At 44.2% G+C, this 8327-nt stretch overlaps 1 protein-coding gene across 1 annotated transcript in view; it reads right to left on the reverse strand.

Annotated features, from left to right (window-relative positions):
• Window positions 1-4483: 4483 nt before the first annotated feature.
• dmap1 (DNA methyltransferase 1 associated protein 1) overlaps window positions 4484-8327 on the reverse strand; it is a 21592-nt gene continuing 17748 nt past the window's right edge. The window contains exon 12 of the transcript XR_004106282.2: window positions 4484-4515. The gene's annotated coding sequence lies outside the window, so the exon portion shown is untranslated. The remainder of the gene's footprint in view (window positions 4516-8327) is intronic.

The raw sequence follows: 8327 nt of genomic DNA on the forward strand, positions 1-8327 counted from the left end.
TGGGAATATCACAGCCAAGAAGAAGACACAAGGAGGAGGCTTGTGGGGAGACATAGCTCGGAATCAGTGGGGTTCAGCGTGCTAACTCAGCCTGACAACAAACTGGATAATTGGGATATAAAAATAAATATTGACTCTCTTGCCTACATTACAAGACTGAGGAGAACCATGATTTAGCCTAGACACTTCATCTGCCCCTTAAAATGATCCCTGAGATGGAGCTTTCCGTGTGAGCCGCTTCCTCTCACACCTAAAGACAGCCGGTTGGTGAGGAGGTGGAGGGCCAGACAGCAGATGCAGATCTTTAAATGGACACATAAACCAGAGTCCAGACTGACTCTGTAACAGTCTTGCCCTCGGACCAATATGGGAGAGTGTAACACATGTCTTCCTTGTGACAAGGCAAGGTCATTAATCCGCTTAGGGGCACCCTCTCCCTCACACATTGTTTTGGGGTTAGACTACCACATGCCACCACACACACAAACTCATAGTCCAGGGTTAGATAAGACTGAATTCCCAAATACGATCTGCTCAGGGCAAGGATAAGCTTTGTTTTATTATTATTAATAATAATAATCAAACAAGGAAACTGTGATTCTACTCCTCTACAAGGAATTGCCAAAAAAGAATATCCTAATTGCCAGCTGATCAGTAAACACACTCGCTACAAGTGGCTCATTGACATTCTGATTATTATTTCTACCCTGTTCCTCCAATTTGTGTGCTAGTGGCTGTGGGTGGTGTATAGTGGATGATGATGGGTGTGTGTCCTGCAGGCTCAGTGAAGTGTTAATGATGTCCCCGCTGCCTCAGCCAGGTTATGGCACAGGGGCCGTTAGCCGCCCAGGGTAAACTGCATGGCTCCCAGAATAAATTGCCACCCGGAGCCACGCAGGCTGGTCAGCCAGCCAATTACAGGCCTGCCCACTCAGCTGAGGATGATGGGATACGATGTTAATTGTATGTCTTCATTTTCTGGCAGGAGGTGAGTCACTTGGCTTGTCTTTTTGACTGCCATACACACACACGTGCATGCACACAGTGTGTAACATCATAATGTATGCTGTTTGTGCTTTGATTCAGTCTCTTTTTTGTGTCTTTGTTCTGTTTATCTGCATGGTCACATTCCTCTCTTCTATCTCACAGATTTGAGTTTTGAATCATTTTCAAGCATTTTAATGTAATTTCACGTTTATAGCTTAGTTTCTGTGGTCTTCAGTGTAATTCCCAAAAAGTAAGAGATGAGTTGAGGCAAATTAAATCAACGTGATGAGAGTTCTCCACTTCTTTTATTACGATGCCAGGGGTCATCAGCGGAGTCTTTTAACTTTCACAATGCGTAATTGGAGAGGTGAACAGTAAATAGTCATGTCTTTATTTTTTTTTACTCTCCTCCTTTCATTCCCGGTTCTTGTTTTTGGGGCATGGAGTAAACTAAGTTACTGCTGTAATCATTTCCACAGACCAATTAGCGATAATTACCTCACAATCTCCAATTACAGCACATTGCCTTCAAAATTCATACGATATCCCCTAATCAAAAGCAGAAGAGCAGGGAAATGAAAAAAGAAAGAATTATTTGTTTTTTTAAGTGATTGTGCCTGCTGGAAAAGCTGAAGGGGGATGTGCCAGACTCAAAACAAGTGTACAGGACAACAGAGTGCCCCAGCAGCAGCCTCGCAGTGGCAGCAGCAGTTGTGGAGATAAAGAGTGCTCAGTTCTCTGGAGTCAGTTGGGTAGTAGTTGTACAGCGGAGTTCAACACTCTCCTCAGTATATCAACATAGAGACTGTCTGGTAGCAGTGCTATGGAGAGAGGTTAGCTACTATATTAACATAGGGAGAGACAGCGCCAGAGCAGAGCAGTCTGCCAAAGACTGAGCAGTGGAAGTGAGACAGAGAGAGAGGCCATCGACCAGACAGCTACAAGATGGAGTGGAAGGGAACGTGTGAGAGATGAGCTGTCGAACATGTGACAATGTGCGTGTGCGTATGAGGGAAAGTGAAAGTGTGTGTGTGTGTGTGTGTGTGTGTGTGTGTGTGTGTGTGTGTGTGTGTGTGTGTGTGTGTGTGACAGCTCCCCAAAGCAGCCAGTAAGTGTGAATGTGAGGAGGAATACAGAGAGGTGCATTATGGTCTCAATCATTGATCGCTTCCTCCCAAGGGGGCTAGTGACTGCCCCTCATCATATACACACACACACACACACACACACACACACACACACACACACACACACACACACACACACACACACACACACACACACTAGTATCCTGTATGTTTACACATTCATAGCACACCCGTGTCTGCGGGCCAATACTGTTTGCATGTACTCAACTTTGTCTCTATAGGGCGCCTGGGTAGCTCACCTTGTAGAGCGCGCGCCCATGTATAGAGGTGTACTTCTCGGCGCAGCGGCCGTGGGTTCGACTCAGACCTGTGGCCCTTTGATGAATGTTGTTCCACTCTCTCCCCCTTCATGTCTTCAGCTGTCCTGTACAAATACCCCCCCCCCCCCAAAAAAACAACAACTTTGTCTCCATATTGCTGAAGTTAAATTCCTGAACTGAATTGTTTCATCAACAGAACACTGTTTAAGTGGTTGTAAAAGAGGCAAAATATTCAATTGGGATAGAGAAAAAGCAATGAATACTGTCCATTATATTGTAAATTAAAGGATATATTTTTCTTACTTTCAACAAATCCCATTAAAAGACCAGAATACCAGAATGTTGGTCTTCCTGTATAATGGTTAATACTGAAGACTTACATCTTTGAAAGCGGGTCACAAATGTAAAGTTTAAAAACTTTAAAAAAAGCTAAGACATTGACTGAAAGACCCACTGAACGTGGTGCGATGCAAAATGTACCCCTAGTTATTTTCTATGGGACGCAAGTGAATAATTCAGAAGGCATTGTGGGATTCCAGGTGACCCAAGACTGACCAATGAACAAAGAGGGGTCAAACGATTTGGGGGTGAAAATGAGGACATTTGCATGGAGGCACCAAAAAGTTTAGTCTTCTTCTCCAGTGGATGAATGTCTGAAGATCATCAAGATCGAAGATTACAGACGCAAACTTAAAAAAACTAAAGAAATGCAGCTTGGCACGTCACGTGAATTGTTGGAGAAAGTGATTCATTGTTTACACAATTGACATTCCCTCAGCGAGGAGCAAAAAAGTAACAAGCAACAGAGGCAAACGTCCAATCGTCCAAAATTAACTGCAGTGTTCATGTTTGCCTAATGGAGCGGGTTACCCAGTGCAACATCGTGGCTTAAAGTTATAAAGCAGTAGAAAGCCTGTGCACCAGTTCCTTTTCTTCCACTCACCTTCATCTTTAGTCTTATGTAGCCATGAGGTGAAGAGTAAAGTGCAGTGACAGCCTGTGTCCTCAACCCACCACCACCACTTCAATCTACACATAAACACAACACTGCCCACCACCAAACATCACACCCTTTCCCCTCCCCTCCCCTCCCCTCCCTGTCCGCCTCACCCATCCAGCCAGCCTGGGCCCCCGCCCTCTCTCCTCTCTCACCGCCACAAGGCTGACACTAATGTGACACTCTGGAAAATAATTACCAACAAACGCACTGCTGACTGCAAACAGCTCGCTCCCCTCAGTGGACTGTCACTAGTCATTAGTCTGAACCCTGGGAGAGGACATGACCACCGAGAGGGGGGATGGAGGGTGATGAGGAGGGCCATACCATGTGAGGAAGGAGGAATTAAAGAGGAGGAAGGGAGATCTGACAGGTGAGATATAAATAATCTGCTTTCCAGTTGTAAAACATGTAAAGCAATGTTGTAAACTTACATGTCTGGTGGAATTGCAGCTGGATCTTGTGGCCCAGTCTTCATCATTGGCCCCCTCTGGTGGTTTACATTATATTAACTGTGGGACGACAGCAACACCTGGCCCACCTTGTCCAGGAGAGTAACACAGACTGTGTTAGCACGCTTAGTATATTGGTTCCTATTGTGGGCAGTGTCCCTCTGATTTCCCTCTGACACAGCTTAGTTCGAGGGATTTAAAGAGAAAGGGACACCGGAGTGGGACCTGAAGAGACAGTGAAATCCAACATTTAACGGTTGAGAAAGCAGAAAAGATCTATGGTCCAGGTAAAGCAAAGAAGTAAAATGAAGAAAGGGCGCTCAGTCTGAAAGCTGTTCAAGGTGGCAGCAATTCCAACACAATTATCCAAATGCCACAGGGTACATCAATTCTTTGAACACTGACCCACCCCCCTCCTGAAGACCATTATTTGAGTTGCCTTGGGGAGCAGCCGTGCCAGAGAGAGATTAAAAAATTTTAGAGCTCCTAGAATGGCCAATATTAAAATGTCTCAATACATCTGCCTGGCTATTTTGATTGGTAACTTAACCCCTGACTCCTGAGTGAAAAAAGGCCCGTTCTCGAAGCTATTGTCAGCAGGCTGGAGTCTAATTCCTGTATGATTCAGGCTAATGAGCCGGTAATAGGTGTGTGTGTGTGTGTGTGTGTGTGTGTGTGTGTGTGTGTGTGTGTGTGTGTGTGTGTGTGTGTGTGTGTGTGTGTGTGTGAATGAGAAGGATATTACAGTAGTGGAGAGAATAGGAGGGCAGGGGTGGAGGACTCTCATTGTTTAATAATTTGAGGTTTAATCTCTGAGCAAGAGACTGTTTCCTCTCTTTAAAATACAGCAGGGGCTTTCATTGATAGTCAGTTTCCACATAAACAGGCAGACTTGATTGAAATACGTTTTCACACTTCTCATTCTGAAGTCAAGGCAGTAACCGAGAGAGAGATAGGGAGTTTGAGAGAAAGTGAAAGTGTGTCTGTCTGTGTGTCATCCAGCCAATGGCTTTATCCAGCCTTATCCTGAACCATGAAACCATAGTGCATGACACCCTTCTATGCTCTGCACAGATATGGCTATTCACTGTTAGCACAGAGATTTGACAAGCCAGACTGCTCTCACTCAACAGCCTGGGTCAAATGGATGACTGTCACTATCTTTTCATCTTTCTCTCTCTCGCTCTCTCCTCTCTATTCCACTCTGTGCACCCTCCTTTTGCTCCCCACTTGCCGCCAATCTCCCAACTTTGCCTGTTCAAATTGACAAATCCAACCAGCTACAAAGGAATAAATGAAAGAGAGAGAAGAGGCCTCTGAAGGGGATAATCTTTGCAGAGGGAAAGATCAGGTTGACTGGGAGACAGGCAGGTGAACACATGAATCTGTTATTCACAATGTAAACATTCAGATGTACATGTAAATTGTGTCAAAGTTAAAGCTTTGAGAAATCATTTAATATAAATTGTTATTTGAATTTTACAGAAAAGTGTCACAAGAACACATTATGTGATTAGGAACATTTGTCACCCTTAACCTGACCAGAGGACAGTGGTGTTGTATGCGTGTGTTTGGCGCATGCATAGAAGGCTATCAATGTATTAAAGCGTCTATTTAGATTTTTTGCTTAAAGGTCCCCTTTGGAGTTTTTGATCTCTAGTAGCGCTATGGAGAAAGGTTATTATGGGTGGTTCCTCCTTTTGTTTGTGTAGTTCACACACACACAAGCTAGCAGGCGTTGCGATTACACCCTGCATTTGTTTTCTTTTTTGCTGAACTACAGATGGTGGCAGTAACCTGCAAAGAAGCGTAGCAATGTGCCAACAGGTCAGTGAAGAGGAAGAGTACTAGCTAGTAAATAAAACACATTTAAAAAATCGGCTTCGAAAATGTTTTATGAGGAAGGAAATCAACATTTCAGCATTTCATGACTTTTGGTGAGATACACTGAATTTCCACCTAACTTTTGTTTGTCACTTTTCAGTAGAAGTACCAATACAACAATGTAAAACTCAATTATTAGTGTATTTCATTCAAAGTCCCATTAAAGTAAAAAGTACAGAAGTATTATCTGCAAAACACACATTAAGTATAGTGAGTAAAAGTACGCAGAAAAAACGCCGCTGTAATTGATATATTACTACATATTACATCATTTTAATGTTAAAACTGGTTGCGGTGGAGCTAATTTGAACTACTTTCTAAACAAATTAATCTTGCATTTAATTTCATAAGGTCACCATTTTGTCATGTAAAATCTTAATCTAAAAAGTCACTTTAGCTCTTAAATAAATGTAGTGGAGTAGTAAAATGTAAATACTTAAGTAAAATACATGTACACTTAAAAAAGTACTTGAGTATACTATATGTACTTAGTTACTTTCCACCACTGGAAAATGTTTTACACATTCATACGCCTTTATCTTTGCTTACCTGTGTGCATAATGTAAGTAGTGTCTTGTAAACGCATGTGGTTTTGACATATGACACTCAAATAAAAGTATGCATTTACTCATTCACTCTAAATGAGATTTTGCCACAGCATTATTTAAATCTCCACCTAGCAAACCTTGTACTATGTTTCCTTTGTCTGTGCTGTGGTGTGTCACCTTTGTCTATGTTTATCTACCATGAGTCCCATGAGGCCCTTTCATGCAGCCTGTGGTTTTGTGTGTGTCAAAATCCTAATCACCACACACTCCCCAGCCCCTTCCACACACACACACACACACACACACACACACACACACACACTATCAGTGTTCAGTCAGGTAAAGGTCTTTCAGTTGTGCTCTGTGAGTGGCCTCTGCTCAAACAGATCAATAGACACTGGCACGTCCCTTCACCAACCAAGAGAAAACAATTAAAAGCCATCGATCCTGTGCCAGGCTCCTCCATGAATATGCATGTGTCCTTGACCTTCCCTTGGAGAGGAGAAGAGAGAGCGACAGATAGACTGACAGACAGGGGTAGGAGCGCTCTCTTTTTCCCTTAGAGTTGTAATATTAACTGCTTTGTGATTGTGATTTGTGTAGCCTGTACTGTTCTTTTCTCTGTGAATCCGCTCGCATCAAATCTTTGACATGCCTCGCAAGCCTACATGAGGCGAATTGTCGCATTAAAGCCTGTGAAACCAGTTGCTCTTTTATAAACTTGTTTTAGGCGCAGACTGCTCTTTTCTGAGCCGTGTGAAGAACAGAGATCAAGTGGTCCCACAACAACCGTCCCCTCCAGCTCTCCCGCTGCCTGCCTCTTTTCTAATTACAGATGTGTGACATGCACATGGGGACGTCTCCATGTTAGCACATCACTGTGCCTGTCCTGACACATCTTGTGGTTACAACAGCAGGGGCTGCAGGGGACAGCCCTGCCCTGTCCCCCGTCACTGGGGATTAGCATTAGCATGCTAACCGGACCCTGGGGGGAGCACTGTGCTAAGGGTCAAGCTGACAACTGTCAACAGCCTGCTTTAATTAGCTGAGCCTGGTCATCAAGGGGCTATGCTAAGGTTGACTCTATATTCAAAGTCCTGTCTACTAAGAGCATATTCTGCACAGTTAGAAAAGTATCACATTAGCTTTTGATTGGTGGCAACTGAAAGGATTCAAGCATGACAGGTGTTGCAGTTATGTATAAAAATATGAGTGTTCCCCTGTATCTCCTCTAATCCATCAGTCATCATCAATCCCCATACCTCCCCGACCCAGCCTCCTTTTGCTTTAATATTGTACATCAGGAGTCAACTGTGTGAGTGCTGACATGTTACAATGGCTGCCTCTTAACCTGACAGTATCAAGATGGCGTTGTCATAGGCCTGGAGACGAGGTGAGAAGCAGAGTGTGTGAGAGGTAGAGTGTATCGTCAGTCAGACAGTGCATTATCCAGCTGTTCTGTGGCTGTCTACCTTTTTCTGTGGCGGGGTAATGGGAGTGTCACACACTAGCAGACAGTTGGAGTCTCACTATTCAGCTGAGAGACCACATCCATATACACTGCCTGTTAACTGACTGCCAACGCTGCCGAGGCTGTCCTGTATGCCCCACAATGACTGTCAGTGGCAACCTGGAGGCTGGTTGGCGTGACTGTCAGTGACTGGTCACAAAGCATTTACCTGCTGACAGAATTGCAATTAGTCCAGGGAATGTTGTTACTGGGAGAAAGAAAAAGAGAGACAGGGGGGAGTCGGAGAGGGGGGAAGGCAGGAAGGACAGGTATAGAAGAGAGGGAGGGGAAGGGGCGGATAGATGGAGAATGAGAGGTGGGTAGATAAAGAGGAGAGAAGGTGTGTTTGGGGGTGGAGGGAAAGAGATGTGGAGACAGCAGCAATGGAGAGTGAGAGGTGAGTAGATAGAGAAAGGTAGAAGAGGATTGTGAGATTGGGGACAGGTTTGATCTCTGAAGCACCTCTGTGTGTGTGTGTGTGTGTGTGTGTGTGTGTGTGTGTGTGTGTGTGTGTGTGTGTGTGTAAGATTGGCCTGGCCCA

The sequence above is a fragment of the Sander lucioperca genome, chromosome 11 (genome assembly GCF_008315115.2).
Source record: "Sander lucioperca isolate FBNREF2018 chromosome 11, SLUC_FBN_1.2, whole genome shotgun sequence".
In the NCBI taxonomy this organism is placed as follows: domain Eukaryota; kingdom Metazoa; phylum Chordata; class Actinopteri; order Perciformes; family Percidae; genus Sander; species Sander lucioperca.